Raw genomic sequence first — 17,349 nt, forward strand, 5'->3', positions numbered from 1 at the left:
ACAATGTTTTCACAAAAGTCAGAGAATATACCATTCATACATCTTTGAAAGGTAGCAGGTGCATTGCATAAACCAAAAAGCATACGTCTATAAGCATTAGTTACAAAGGGGCAAGTGAAAGTGGTCTTTTCTTGATCAGGTTGAGAAACATGTATTTGTGAAAAGCCAGAATATCCATCAAGAAAGCAAAACTGTGTGTGCTTAGATATTCTTTCTAGCATTTTGTCAATAAAAGGCAAAGGTTAATGATCTTTTCTAGTTGCTTTATTTAATTTTCTAAAATCAATTACCATTCTATAGCCCATAACAATTCTTTGTGGAATAAGTTCATTCTTATCATTAGGAACAACAATAATACCTCCTTTCTTAGGAACACAATGAACATGACTTACCCATCTACTATCAGCTATAAGATAGATTATACCTGCTTCTAGAAGTTCTAATATTTCCGTTCTTACCACTTCTTTCATCTTAGGATTTAACCGACGTTGGTGATCAACAACGGTTTTAGCATCAGGTTCCATATTAATCTTGTGCTGACATAGAGTGGGACTAATTCCCTTTAAATCATCAAGAGTATATCCAATAGCAACTCGGTGCTTCCTTAGAACTTTCAATAATCTTTCTTCTTCATGTTCTGAAAGGTTAGCACTAATAATAACAAGATATATCTTCTTTTCATCAAGAGAAGCATATTTCAAAGTGTCTAGCAATTGTTTGAATTCAAACACAGGATCACCTTTAGGTGGAGGAGGACCTGAGTTTCAATAAGCAAATTGTTTTTAAGAAGAGGACGTTGTTCAAAGAAAATCTTATCTATTTCATTTCTTTTATGCATATGTAAATCATTTTCATGGTCTAACAAATATTGTTCTAGTGGATCAGTAGGTGAAAGGATTGAGAAGAGGTGTCTAGAGGGGGGGGGGGGGGTGATTAGACACTAAGTACCAAAAGTGCAGTTTTTAATTTCTTTAGGTTGAAGTGGAGTTTTGGCACAAGTTTAACAAACACAATACATATCAAGCAAGCATGCAAAGAGTAAATGAGCAGCGGAAAGTAAAGCATGCAACTTGCAAGAATGTAAGGGGAAGGGTTTGGAGAATTCAAACGCAATTGGAGACATGGATGTTTTTGTCATGGTTTCGATAGGTGGTGCTATCGTACATCCACTTTGATGGAGACTTCAACCCACGAAGGGTAACAGTTGCGCGAGTCCACGGAGGGCTCCACCCACGAAGGGTCCACGAAGAAGCAACCTTGTATATCCCATCATGGCCGTCGCCCACGAAGGACTTGCCTCACTAGCGGTAGATCTTCACAAAGTAGGCGATCTCCTTTCCCTTACAAACTCCTTGGTTCAACTCCACAATCTTGTCGGAGTCTCCCAAGTGACACCTAGCCAATCTAGGAGACACCACTCTCCAAGAAGTAACAAATGGTGTGTTGATGATGAACTCCTTGCTCTTGTGCTTCAAATGATAGTCTCCCCAACACTCAACTCTCTCTCTCACAGGATATGGATTTGGTGGAAAGAAGGTTTGAGTGGAAAGCAACTTGGGGAAGGCTAGAGATCAAGATTCATATGGTGGGAATGGAATATCTTGGCCTCAACACATGAGTAGGTGGTTCTCTCTCAGAAAATGTGTATTGGAAGTGTAGGTATGTTCTGATGGCTCTCTCCACGAATGAAGAGTGGGTGGAGGGGTATATATAGCCTCCACACAAAAACTAACCGTTACACACAATTTACCAATCTCGGTGAGACCGAATTGAGAAACCCGGTACCGATTTAGCAAACCTAGTGACCATTAGGCTTTTCGGTGGGACTGAGATGCAACTCGGTAGGACTGATATGGTTAGGGCATAATGTAATCTCGGTGTGACCGATTACACAAACTCGGTGGGACCGATTTTGGTTATAAGCTAACCAGAGAGTTGGTCAGGAAAACTTGGTGAGACCGATTACACAAACTCGGTGGGGCCGATTTTGGTAATAAGCTAACCAGAAAGTTTGCATTGTAATGTCGGTAGTACCGATTGCTCAATCTCGGTGGGACCGATTTTGGTAATGGACATACACAGAGAGATTACAATCCCATCTCGGTGAGACCGAGACCCCTATCGGTGAAACCGATTTGCCTAGGGTTTGTGGCAGTGGCTATGACATCTGAAGCATCATGTTGATTATTATAACAGCAACAAACTCAAACAAAAGACTCTTATGCTAGAACTTTTATCATATAATTCTCATGAAGTCTTCTCATGAATAAGTGACAATTCATCACACTATCGAAGTATAAAGCAAAAACTCTATTAGAAACCAACAAACTATGTTCTCAGTCAACTTTCGCAACTACAACTCATCATCTTTTCAGGAAGGGTCACGTATCGGAGCCTTTAGGCAAGTCCACATACTCAACCATCATTTATTCTTCTATGATTGCTAACACTCACCGCATACACATGAGAAAAACATTTCATCCGGACACATAGAAAGATAGGGGCTTATAGTTTTGCCTCCCAACGTATTCACCTCAAGGGTAATGTCAACAATAATAAATCATGCTTGCCAGAGGAGAAAAATAAAAAGGAATAGAGATAAAATTTGACTCTTTGCATAAAAGTAAAAGATAGGCCCTTCGCAGAGGGAAGCAAAGGTTGCCATGCGCTTATTTTTTGTATGCTCAACCCTTAGTTGAAAAGAACGTCGTGTTGTAGTGCCCGTTGTGATGGCAACCTTTATTATGCAGTCTGTCGCTTTTATTCTTCACCATCAGAAGTTCGTACAACGCTCAATTTTCTCTTACACTAAATGATCTCACACTTTTAGAAGCAATTTTTATTGCCTTATTGCACCGATGACAACTTACTTGAGGGATCTTGCTCAATCCCTAGGTAGGTATGGTGGACTTTTGAAAATAAGATTTGGGTTTAAGGATTTTTGGATGCACAAGTAGTATCTCTACTTAGTGTGGAATTTTTGGAAAGCAAAGATAGGGGGCAAGCACCACATGTCGAAGGACCTATGACAATATAACTTCTATGTGAATATGAACAAACATAAATCATTAAGTTGTTTTCCTTGTCCAACATCAACAATTTTGGCATATAATATTTTGATGGGGTCTCACAATCACAAAAGATTTCTAGGATAGTGTATTTATATATGAATATTCTCTTCCCTTATTAATTCTTTCATGAGTTGCATCATTGACTAATGCTATGTTTGTCAATCTCTAATAAAATTTTCTACTTATACTTTTCCTTATGTGGTGTCGTCACCTACCATAATATTAGCTTATGATCTTCTTGATTTATTTCCTTTCTTTTTATTTATTTCATTTCTTTTATTGCAACATGGAACTAAAGAAAGGAAAAACTCAAACTAAACTTTATTATATATCTCGCACATGATTACAAGTATAGATCACTAAGCAAACTCTCAAAAATAAAAGATCGAACTAAACTTTTATTCAACTAAAGCAAAATATTGAACTAAAATAAGTAAAGGCAAAAGATAGCGGGGATGATACGATACCAGGGCACCTCCCCCAAGCTTGGCAGAAGCCAAGGGGAGTGCCCATACCCGATACTCAATTTTCTTTTGGTGATGGTGTAGTGGTATTTTCCAATATAACCATGAGTAGATCCTTCAAACCTTGAATCTCCCGAAGGGCTTGATGAAGTAACTCACTATTTTTCTTCATTTTAGCCATTATGTATTTATTTTCCGGGCCCCAGGGGTTTGTTCCTGCACTATTTTCTCTTGGGCGAGATATGTCCCAATTGGACGGTATGTGCCTACGAGGAGTATTATCGAACCCATAATTGTGAATCAAATTGCGAAAATTATTACGATGCAACCTATGTAAAGGCCTTCTCGGCGGGATTTCTTCTTGCACTTGGAAGTCCTCTTTATTATGTGATGATCTCATAGCTTGATGAGGATTCAAATGAGTAGAGATGCCAGCCAATGTTCCTCTCTCGGAAGCCGGAGAGTGAACCCCAAAAGGATTTTCCTCTTCTTCCTCCATAGCAGATTCTTCAGTTTCCTCTCTCCTTATATTCTCCTGAAACACCCCTGTGTCTTCTTCTCTGTTATTGGAGGGTGAGGAAGACATGATGCTTGCCTTACTGAATCTGTCAGAAAACAACAAGAAAATAAAACATAAGATTTCTCTGTGATACAGTGGTCAATAGGTTCGGGTGGTATATAAAGATTTTTTTTATCTTGGGAAACAAGCAAACAGAAAAAAACGGAGTCTGGAAGGTACCCGGGGTGGGCACAACCCACGTGGGTGTGCCTGGCAAGCCAGGCACGCCCTGGTGTCTTGTGCCCACCAGGGTACGCTTCCTGGAAGTTTCTTATTTTCCTAATTTTCTAAATATTCCAAAACTGACAAAAAAATATTTTTTCGGATTTTTTGGAGTCCGTTTACTTACAGTATCATGTACCTTCTTGTTTTCATGATTCTGGAGTGTTCCGAGCGGACTCTTTTATGTGCTCTTCCGGTGTCAAAGTTTGGATACTATTACTTTCAACATAAAGGGCGTACTTGAGATATAATGTTTTATTCGTTGCCCATTAACAACCTTCGGGTTAGTACCTTCGGCATTATTTATTTTGATAGCTCCAGACCGGTAAACCTCCGTGATAACATACGGTCCTTCCCATTTGGAGAGTAGTTTTCCTGCAAAGAATCTAAAATGAGAGTTCTACAAAAGAACATATTCTCCAACTTTAAACTCACGCTTTTGAATTCTTTTATCATGCCATCTTTTAACCTTTTCTTGAAATAACTTGGCATTTTCATAAGCTTGGGTTCTCCATTCATTTAATGAGATAATATCAAATAACCTCTTTTCACCGGCAAGCTTGAAATCATAGTTGAGTTCTTTGATTGCCCAATATGCTTTAGGTTCTAACTCAAGAGAGAAATGACAAGCTTTTCCATAAACCATTTTATAAGGGGACATACCCATAGGATTTTTATATGTTGTTCTATAATCTCAAAGTGCATTATCTAATTTCTTAGACCAATACTTCCGGGACCTATTGATAGTCTTTTGCAAGATTAATTTTATTTCTGTATTGCTAAGTTCAACTTGACCACTAGACTGAGGATGGTAAGGTGATGCAATTCTATCATTAACATCATACTTGGCAAGCATTTTACGAAAAGCACCATGAATAAAGTGTGAACCACCATCAGTCATAAAATATCTAGGGACTCCAAACCTTGGGAAAATAATTTCCTCAAGCATTTTAATAGAGGTGTTGTGATTAGCACTACTGGTTGGAATAGCTTCTACCCATTTAGTAACATAATCAACAGCAACCAAAATATGTGTATACCCATTATAGGAAGGAAAAGGTCCCATGTAATCAAATCCCCAAACATCAAATGGTTCAACAGCAAGTGAATAATTCATAGGCATTTCTTGACGCTTACTGATATTACCTATTCTTTGGCATTCATCACAATATAATACGAACTTACATGCATCTTTGAAGAGAGTAGGCCAATAAAATCCAGATTGCCATACCTTGTGAGCAGTTCTATCTCCAGCATGATGCCCTCCATAAGCTTTGGTGTGACATTTCCGTAGGATTTGTCCCTGTTCATGCTTAGGTACACAACGTCTAATAACACCATCTACTCCTTCTTTATAAAGATGTGGGTCATCCTAAAAGTAATCTTAAATCATAGAAGAATTTTTTCTTTTGTTGATATGTAAAACTAGGTGGTAAATATTTAGCAACAATGTAGTTAGCATAGTCAGCATACCAAGGAGTATTATGAGCAACATTTATTATAGCTAACTGCTCATCAGGAAAACTATCATCAATAGGTAGTGGGTCATCAAGCACATTTTCAAGCCTAGACAAGTTATCAGCTACAGGGTTCTGAACTCCTTTTCTATCAGTGATATGTAAATCAAATTCTTGTAGCAAGAGAACCCATCGAATAAGTCTAGGTTTAGCATCTTTCTTTTCCATAAGATATTTAATAGCAGCATGATCGGTGTAAACACTTTTTAATCAACAATGTAAGATCTAAATTTATCACAAGCAAACACCACTGCTAATAATTCTTTTTCAGTAGTAGCATAATTTCGTTGAGCACCTCTAGAGTTTTACTAGCATAGTGAATATCATTCAGTTTCTTATCAACTGTTTGTCCTAGAACAGCACCAACAACATAATCACTAGCATCACACATAGTTTCAAAAGGCAAGTTCCAATCAAGTGGTTGAAAAATAGGTGCAGAAATTAAGGCTTTCTTGAGTGTTTCGAAGGCTTCTAAATAATCATCATCAAAAACAAAAGGAACATCCTTTTTCAAAAGGTTTGTAAGAGGCCTAGATATTTTAGAAAAGTCTTTGATAAATCTCCTATAGAAACCAGCATGACCTAGGAAACTACGAATACCTTTGATATCTTTTGGGCATGGCATTTTCTCAATTGCATCAAGCTTAGCTTTGTCCACTTCAATACCTCTTTCAGAAATTTTATGACCCAAGACAATACCTTCATTAACCATAAAGTGGCACTTCTCCCAATTCAAGACAAGATTTGTTTGTTCACATCTGTGCAAAACTCGACCAAGATTGCTTAAACAATCATCAAAATACTTCCCATAAACAAATAAGTCATCCATGAAAACCTCAACAATGTTTTCACAAAAGTCAGAGAATATACCATTCATACATCTTTGAAAGGTAGCAGGTGCATTGCATAAACCAAAAAGCATACGTCTATAAGCATTAGTTACAAAGGGGCAAGTGAAAGTGGTCTTTTCTTGATCAGGTTGAGAAACATGTATTTGTGAAAAGCCAGAATATCCATCAAGAAAGCAAAACTGTGTGTGCTTAGATATTCTTTCTAGCATTTTGTCAATAAAAGGCAAAGGTTAATGATCTTTTCTAGTTGCTTTATTTAATTTTCTAAAATCAATTACCATTCTATAGCCCATAACAATTCTTTGTGGAATAAGTTCATTCTTATCATTAGGAACAACAATAATACCTCCTTTCTTAGGAACACAATGAACATGACTTACCCATCTACTATCAGCTATAAGATAGATTATACCTGCTTCTAGAAGTTCTAATATTTCCGTTCTTACCACTTCTTTCATCTTAGGATTTAACCGACGTTGGTGATCAACAACGGTTTTAGCATCAGGTTCCATATTAATCTTGTGCTGACATAGAGTGGGACTAATGCCCTTTAAATCATCAAGAGTATATCCAATAGCAACTCGGTGCTTCCTTAGAACTTTCAATAATCTTTCTTCTTCATGTTCTGAAAGGTTAGCACTAATAATAACAAGATATATCTTCTTTTCATCAAGAGAAGCATATTTCAAAGTGTCTGGCAATTGTTTGAATTCAAACACATGATCACCTTTAGGTGGAGGAGGACCTGAGTTTCAATAAGCAAATTGTTTTTAAGAAGAGGACGTTGTTCAAAGAAAATCTTATCTATTTCATTTCTTTTATGCATATGTAAATCATTTTCATGGTCTAACAAATATTGTTCTAGTGGATCAGTAGGTGAAAGGATTGAGAAGAGGTGTCTAGAGGGGGGTGATTAGACACTAGGTACCAAAAGTGCAGTTTTTAATTTCTTTAGGTTAAAGTGGAGTTTTGGCACAAGTTTAACAAACACAATACATATCAAGCAAGCATGCAAAGAGTAAATGAGCAGCGGAAAGTAAAGCATGCAACTTGCAAGAATGTAAGGGGAAGGGTTTGGAGAATTCAAACGCAATTGGAGACACGGATGGTTTTGTCATGGTTTCGATAGGTGGTGCTATCGTACATCCACTTTGATGGAGACTTCAACCCACGAAGGGTAACAGTTGCGCGAGTCCACGGAGGGCTCCACCCATGAAGGGTCCACGAAGAAGCAACCTTGTATATCCCATCATGGCCGTCGCCCACGAAGGACTTGCCTCACTAGCGGTAGATCTTCACAAAGTAGGCGATCTCCTTGCCCTTACAAACTCCTTGGTTCAACTCCACAATCTTGTCGGAGGCTCCCAAGTGACACCTAGCCAATCTAGGAGACACCACTCTCCAAGAAGTAACAAATGGTGTGTTGATGATTAACTCCTTGCTCTTGTGCTTCAAATGATAGTCTCCCCAACACTCAACTCTCTCTCTCTCACAGGATATGGATTTGGTGGAAAGAAGGTTTGAGTGGAAAGCAACTTGGGGAAGGCTAGAGATCAAGATTCATATGGTGGGAATGGAATATCTTGGCCTCAACACATGAGTAGGTGGTTCTCTCTCAGAAAATGTGTATTGGAAGTGTAGGTATGTTCTGATGGCTCTCTCCACGAATGAAGAGTGGGTGGAGGGGTATATATAGCCTCCACACAAAAACTAACCGTTACACACAATTTACCAATCTCGGTGAGACCGAATTGAGAAACTCGGTCAGACCGATTTAGCAAACCTAGTGACCGTTATGATTTTCGGTGGGACTGAGATGCAACTCGGTAGGACTAATATGGTTAGGGCATAATGTAATCTCGGTGTGACCGATTACACAAACTCGGTGGGACCGATTTTGGTAATAAGCTAACCAGAGAGTTGGTCAGGCAAACTTGGTGAGACCGATTACACAAACTCGGTGGGACCGATTTTGGTAATAAGCTAACCAGAAAGTTTGCATTGTAATCTCGGTAGTACCGATTGCTCAATCTCGGTGGGACCGATTTTGGTAATGGACATACACAGAGAGATTACAATCCCATCTCGGTGAGACCGAGACCCCTATCGGTGAAACCGATTTGCCTAGGGTTTGTGGCAGTGGCTATGACATCTGAACTCGGTGGCGCCGGATAGAAAGAATCGGTGGGGCCGAGTTTGACTTTTGGTTTAGGTCATATGTGGATGTGGGAAGGTAGTTGAGGGTTTTGGAGCATATCACTAAGCACTATGGAGCAAGAACCTCATCAAGCAACACCTCATCCCTCCTTGATAGTATTGGCTTTTCCTATAGACTCAATGTGATCTTGGATCACTAAAATATAAAATGTAGAGTCTTGAGCCTTGATCTTGAGCCAATTTTTTATCCTTTGCATCTTGAAGGTGTTCCATATCCTTTAGTCCATGCCACTTAATTTGTTGAACTTGTCTGAAACATACTAGGTAAAAGTATTAGTCCAACAAGAGATATGTTGTCATTAATTATCAAAATCACCCAGGGAGCACTTGTTCTTTCAATCTCCCCCCTTTTGGTAATTGATGGCAACATACATCAAAGCTTTAGATAAGGATATAGAGAATAACAAGTAAAGGTTTGGAAAGACATGTAACAAGCATAGGCTCCCCCTACATGTATGCAATCATGTGAATATGGAATATAGAAGCATGTGAGAGCATAACCATGACAGAGTAGCAATGTGTTACATGTATCTTGGCTATATGCATCAGGGCAAAAGATATGAATATGGGAAATGTACCTTCATGCCCATGAGTCCTTCTTGCAAACAGTATGTACATCAGCAAGAATTTATCATACACATGACTATGATGCATATACTTACCTTGTGGTCTTGAGTTGGCTAGGATGGGATGAGCCTGCGTAAACAAGGTTAGATAACACAGATGCACCCACTAGCTAGAGCAAAAAAAAAAGAAACCACAAGAGTACCAAGACTGGGATGACATGTAGAGTGAGTACAGAGTACCATGATAGATATTGACATGTCCCCAAAGAGAAAGATATGCAATGAATTTAATAAATTTCTTTCCCTTGGATGTCTTGCTCCCCCTGAATCTAGCATGGGATACTGGGAGAAGATAGGGAACAGAAAAACAGAGCTCAAAGAAACAAATGAACAGAGCTAATGCAAATAAGCACATATGAACATGTCTTTCCCCCAAGAAGACATGTGGCATCTCTCCTCTTGAACATCAAGCATCTGGGATCCTTGAAGATTACTCTTTCCTGGAGTATCCCCCCTAGAGATCTCTCCCCCTAGAGATATGATTAAGCTTTGATGTGATCTCTCTCTCCCCCTTTGACATCAATTTCCAAGAAGGGTCTTCTGGAATTTATTGTGAATGGGTTCAGTCCTTGAATCACAGTACAAAGCATTAAGGTAAATGTGATGCTTGCAGAGGACAAGATTCATTGAGTGGAGCTTGATCAAGAATAAAGCAGGAATAAATGGCAAAATGTTTTTCCTGTAGTGAAATCTGTGTCACCGAGTTGTATGCTTCGGTTGCTCCGAAAATCTTTGGCTAGACTGGAGACATGAAACCGGTGGAACCGAGTTCATCACAGAGAAAAACACTTGTCACCTCAGCTCACTGGACAAATAAGATCTCACAAAGATTTGCAATGAATTGGATGCAGAAAATGTAGAACAAAAAGCAAAGAAAAGAAACTAAAAGATCTAGATGAAGATTTTTTTGAAAAGGGGAAACAAATATGCATGAGACAAATGCAAGAACACAGAAAAGAACACAAGAGAACTTCATCTAGAGTTGGGCGGTGACAAAGTCACCTATGTTAGAGTATATTGACTTAGGAGTCAAGTGAGATCACTTGATCATAGGTCGTACTCATCGTTTAAGCTCAAAATGGGTTTACCATTTTTCGTTTAAGTATTTTTGATGTATTCACATCTTGTTGAGTTGCTTTGACTCATGACTTGGAGTAAAGCTACTCTAAGATGGAATAACATACCTTGGGTGGCGGTGTTGATCATGATCATGTAGTTGAACTTGTGTGGGTTGCTCAAGGTTGATGTAGCCCATCAAGAGTTGGGAGCACCCTTTGGATTTTGAGTTCATCTACCTACATGTGTTAGTTTTCGCAAGGAAGAGCACTTGTGTATCCAACATGACAATCATGATGCTCAACATAGAATTTGTCAAAGGATATGTTTGAAAGGTTTCGTGCTTCCTTGTCATCAACCACCATTGTGTAGAGACTTGGTGATGTAGAGATTGCTCAAGATGTGAGTGAGTTGCAATCTCATAGAATTAGATTCATCCAAGTACCTACAAAGGTTAGATAACATGCAAGATGCAAATTTTCAAGACATAAGATAATCATCATAGGAGAAATATCAAGTGATTAGTCGTAAGCTCAAGTCTTGCATGTATCCAATGGAGTTCCTACTCCAAGTTTGAAGCATCAATGATGTTCAATTCACCTCTTAACCTGCAAAACACTTTCTCATCAAGTGGTTTAGTGAATATATCTGCTAATTGCTTATCGGTGCGAACATGCTTAAGGTTTATGTCACCCTTAGCAGCGTGATCTCGAATGAAATGATGACGAACTTCAATATGCTTAGTTCGAGAGTGTTGCACGGGATTGTGAGCAATCTTGATAGCACTTTCATTGTCACAAAGTAATGGAACATGTTTCACATATATCCCATAATCTTTAAGAGTTTGGGTCATCCAGAGTAATTGAGCACAACATGAACCAGCGACAATGCATTCCGCTTCGGCAGTGGATAAGGATACCGAGTTTTGTTTCTTGGAAGACCAAGACACAAGAGATCTACCAAGGAATTGACAAGTACCCGAAGTGGACTTTCTATCAACCTTGTCACCGGCAATAGTCCGAGTCGGAGTAGCCAACAAGATCAAAGGAAGCCCCCTTTGGATACCAAATGCCAAAATTTGCTGTATGTATTAAGTATCTCACTATCCTCTTCACGGCCTTAAGATGACATTCCTTAGGAGCAGCTTGATATCGTGCACACATGCACACACTTAGCATGATATCGGGACGTGAAGCACATAGATATAACAATTAACCAATCATAGAGCGGTAAACTTTTTGATCAACCGGTTCACCATCTTTGGTCAAATCAAGATGTCCACTAGTAGGCATGGGTGTAGTCATACCTTTGCATTCTTGCATATTGAACTTCTTGAATAAGTCCTTGGTGTACTTCGTTTGAGAGACAAAGGTGCCTTCCTTGGTTTGCTTGATTTACAGACCAAGAAAGAATTTGAGTTCACTCATCAGAGACATCTCAAACTTCTCCGACATTAGCTTCCCAAACTTTTCACTAAAATGAGGGTTAGTTGTTCCAAATATAATATCATCAACATAAATTTGGCATACAAATAGTTCTCCATTAACCCTTTTAGTAAAAAAGAGTAGAATCTATTTTTCCAATTTCAAAGCCTTTTTCAATAAGGAACTTGGTCAAGCATTTATACCATGCTCTAGGAGCTTGTTTAAGGCCATAAAGGGCTTTGTGAAGTTTGTAGACATGATTAGGTTTCTTAGGATTGACAAAGCCGGGAGGTTGCTTAACATAAACTTCCTCCTCAATTTCACCATTTAGAAAAGCACTTTTAATGTCCATTTGGTACAAAGTGATATCATGGTGATTAGCATAGGCAAGTAAGATGCGAATGGACTCAAGTCTAGCAACGGGAGCATATGTCTCACCATAGTCCATACCTTCGACTTGTGTGTAGCCTTGGGCGACGAGACGTGCTTTGTTGCGAACCACTTGTCCATCTTCATCTTGCTTGTTGCGAAACACCCATTTGGTACCGATGATGTTGTGGTTGTTGTCGGGCTTCTCGACCAATGTCCACACTTGATTTCTCTCAAAGTTGTGTAGCTCTTCATGCATAGCGTTTATCCAGTCCGGATCCTCCAATGCTTCTTCAACCTTCATAGGTTCAATGCTAGAGATGAATGAGTAATGTTCACAAAAGTTAGCCAAACGAGTTTTAGAGCGAGTGATTCTCCCGGTTTGGATATCATTGTAGATTTGCTCCACGGGATGATCTTTAGCAATTCTTGCTGGAACTTGTGAAAGCTTTTGCTTGGGTCTTGGTTGAACATCTTCTTCATCTTGTTCTTCTTCTTGGCCTTCTTCATTGTTAGCGCTTTCGTTCTCTTGTCGTGGTGGAGAAGGAGGTTGTTGACGTTCGTCTTGGTGCACTTCCTCGTTTTCTTCATCTTAGTGTGTCCCACTCGCGGATGCTTCCGTATCAACTCTTGGTTCACCTTGTCGTGAGGTAGAAGCTTCCACTTGGATGGACGAGGTACTCTCCTTTATCTCTGTTGGATGAATCTTGCCAATAGACAAGTCTTGGATTGCATCTGAGGGATCTTTGTCTCCTACATCAATTGGCAATTGCTCTACTTGCGAGCCATTAGATTCATCAAACTTCACATCTACCATTTCTTTAACCTTTTGGGTGAAATTGTTGTAGACATGGTATGTGTGAGAGTTTGAGCCATAACCAAGTAGGAAACCTTCATGAGACTTAGGAGAAAATTTAGAACGACGATGCTTATCAAGAATGTAGCACTTTGAGCTGAATACTCGAAAGTATCCAACTTGGGGTTTGTTACCAGTGAGGAGCTCGTATGCCGTCTTGCCGAGTAGTTTGTGAAGATACAAGCGATTTGTTGCATGACAAGCTGTCTCAACCGCTTCCGCCCAAAATTGTTTTGGCATATTGTACTCATCAAGCATCGTTCTTGCCATCTCGATAAGAGTCCGGTTCTTCCTCTCAACGACTCCATTTTGTTGAGGTGTGTACGTAGCCGAGAACTCATGTGTAATCCCTTCTTCGTCAAGAAAGGTGTCCACATTTGATTTCTTGAACTCCGTTCCGTTGTCGCTCCGAACCTTCTTGATCTTCACGTCAAATTGATTTTGGGCCTTCCTAGCAAAGTTTTTGAAGATCTTTTGGACCTGCGATTTGTCATCAAGAAAGAACACCCACGTAAATCTTGAAAAATCATCAACTATGACTAGACCAAATGAGTTACCAATGAGACTCTTGTAGGCATTTGGACCAAAGAGATCCGTGTGTAGTAGCTCGAGTGGTCTTCTTGTGGTCATGATGTTCTTAGCGCGATGACTTCCTCCAACTTGTTCCCCTGCTTGACAAGCACTACAAAGTCTATCCTTGTCAAATATGACATCGTTAATGCCAAGGATATGATTTCCTTTAATGGTTTGTCAAGGTTTCGCATGCCCACATGGCCTAGCCTTCTATGCCACAACCAGCCTTTAGAAGATTTAGCAATTAAGCAAGTTCTAGGTTGAGCCTTTTTAGTGAAATCAACAATGTAAAGATCTCCTCTACGTATACCAGTAAAGACCATTTTATGATTATCTCTATGAAACACTTGGCAGTCTACTTCAGTAAATAGGACATTGAAACCGAAATCAGCAAGTCTAGATACTGAAAGTAAGTTGTAGCAAAGAGATTCAACGAGCATGACATTTTGTATGGAGCTATCATGTGAGATGGCCACCTTACCAAGGCCAACCACCTTACCCTTTGAATTATCACCAAAAGTGACATACTTTCGAGGGCCATCGTTTCCAGCAAGCTCACGGAACATGTCTTTATCTCCGGTCATATGATCAGTACATCCACTATCAAGGACCCATTCCTTTCCTCCAGCCATGTAGCCACGAAGATTTGCCATAAGACCAAAGTGTCTCATCGCATCATCGAGATCATAGTCACTATCATCATCCTCATCCTCATCAGAGTATCCATGTTCAACATCATCTTGTGATTGATCAATTCCTAGAGAGGGTAATTCATTAGATAAATGATCATTTCTATAGTTATCTTTATGAATTATAATAGCTCTGGAAATGATATTGCTAATGATTCTAACATCTCCTTTGGCACTCGTAATATTAGTAAGCTCAAATAAGCAGTCACCAAATTTGGGATCATTGGAACTCATCTTAATCAAGGCAATAGACTTATGGATGATTTCATCTAGATCTTTCAAGGAATAATTTGGAAAGAGTTCCTCAAGAAATTTCCATATGGTGTAGGAACACTTAAGAGTAGGCAAACATCCAATCAAGTTTCTAGGCAAGCCTCTAGTGATAAGATTAACAGTTCTAAGATTGCGAATCATGTTAATTGACTCATCAAGGGTAGGATGCATGGGATCAACATGAGGTGCACAAGGGCTAGCAATATACTTGCTCAAATGATATTCATTGAAAATCTCAAGCATTTCATTTTTCCAATCATGAAAATATTCTCCATCAAGAATAGGCACTCTACGTCTAAGACTCCCCAAAGTAGACACATCCATCTTCCTCCAAAGGTGTTTAAACCAAGGCAATGGAGACCAATGCTCTAATACCAATTGAAAGGATCGAGAAGAGGTGTCTAGAGGGGGGGGGTGATTAGACACTAAGTACCAAAAGTGCAATTTTTAATTTCTTTAGGTTGAAGTGGAGTTTTGGCACAAGTTTAACAAACGTAATACATATCAAGCAAGCATGCAAAGAGTATATGAGCAGCGGAAAGTAAAGCATGCAACTTGCAAGAATGTAACGGGAAGGGTTTGGAGAATTCAAACGCAATTGGAGACACGGATGTTTTTGTCGTGGTTCCGATAGGTGGTGCTATCGTACATCCACGTTGATGGAGACTTCAACCCACGAAGGGTAACGGTTGCGCGAGTCCACGGAGGGCTCCACCCACGAAGGGTCCACGAAGAAGCAACCTTGTCTATCCCATCATGGCCATCGCCCACGAAGGACTTGCCTCACTAGCGGTAGAACTTCACAAAGTAGGTGATCTCCTTGCCCTTAAAAACTCCTTGGTTCAACTCCACAATCTTGTCGGAGGCTCCCAAGTGACACCTAGCCAATCTAGGGGACACCACTCTCCAAGAAGTAACAAATGGTGTGTTTATGATGAACTCCTTGCTCTTGTGCTTCAAATGATAGTCTCCCCAACACTCAACTCTCTCTCACAGGATATGGATTTGGTGGAAAGAATGTTTGAGTGGAAAGCAACTTGGGGAAGGCTAGAGATCAAGATTCATATGGTGGGAATGGAATATCTTGGCCTCAACACATGAGTAGGTGGTTCTCTCTCAGAAAATATGTATTGGAAGTGTAGGTATGATCTGATGGCTCTCTCCACGAATGAAGAGTGGGTGGAGGGGTATATATAGACTCCACACAAAAACTAACCGTTACACACAATTTACCAATCTCGGTGAGACCGAATTGAGAAACTCGGTCGGACCGATTTAGCAAACCTAGTGACCGTTAGGATTTTCGGTGGGACTGAGATGCAACTCGGTAGGACCGATATTGTTAAGGTTAGGGCATAATGTAATCTCGGTGTGACCGATTACACAAACTCGGTGGGACCGATTTTGGTAATAAGCTAACCAAAGAGTTGGTCAGGCAACTTGGTGAGACCGATTACACAAACTCGGTGGGACCGATTTTGGTAATAAGCTAACCAGAAAGTTTGCATTGTAATCTCGGTAGTACCGATTTCTCAATCTCGGTGGGACCGATTTTGGTAATGGACATACACAGAGAGATTACAATCCCATCTCGGTGAGACCGAGACCCCTATCAGTGAAACCAATTTGCCTAGGGCTTGTGGCAGTGGCTATGACATCTGAACTCGGTGGCGCCGGATAGAAATAATCGGTGGGGCCGAGTTTGACTTTTGGTTTAGGTCATATGTGGATGTGGGAAGGTAGTTGAGGGTTTTGGAGCATATCACTAAGCACTATGAAGCAAGAACATCATCAAGCAACACCTCATCCCTCCTTGATAGTATTGGCTTTTCCTATAGACTCAATGTGATCTTGGATCACTAAACTATAAAATGTAGAGTCTTGAGCTTTGAGCTTGAGCCAATTTTTTATCCTTAGCATCTTGAAGGGGCTCCACATCCTTTTGTCCATGCCACTTAATTTGTTGAACTTGTCTGAAACATACTAGGTAAAAGTATTAGTCCAACAAGAGATATGTTGTCATTAATTATCAAAATCACCTAGGCAGCACTTGTGCTTTCAGTAGGAGGCACAACAATAGAAGCAAGATCAATTATTTCATCCTTACTAGGCAATTCTTTTTCATGAAGCTTTCTACTAAACTTGGAAAATTAAACTCATGAGACTCATCACCAAATCTAACACCGACAGTTTGTTTCTCACAATCAATTTTAGCATTAACGGTGTTTAAGAAGGGTCTACCAAAGATAATGGGACAAAAATCATCTTGTGGGGAGCCAAGAACAAGAAAATCAGTAGGGCATTTTATTTTCCCGCACAAGATTTCAACATCTCTAACAATCCCAAGTGGTGTGATGGTGTCTCTATTAGCAAGTTTAATTGTGGCATCTATTTCTTCTATTTCAGCGGGTTCTATGTCATTCATAATTTCTTGATATAAGGTAAAGGGAATAGCACTCACGCTAGCACCTATGTCACATAAACCATGATAATAGTTCTCCTATTTTAACTGAGACAACAGGCATGCCAACAACGGGTCTATGTTTTTCCTCTTTATTAGGTTTGGCAATTCTTGTAGCTTC

The sequence above is a fragment of the Triticum urartu genome, chromosome 7A (genome assembly GCF_056163025.1).
Source record: "Triticum urartu cultivar PI428250 chromosome 7A, HENAU_Tu73, whole genome shotgun sequence".
NCBI lineage: Eukaryota > Viridiplantae > Streptophyta > Magnoliopsida > Poales > Poaceae > Triticum > Triticum urartu.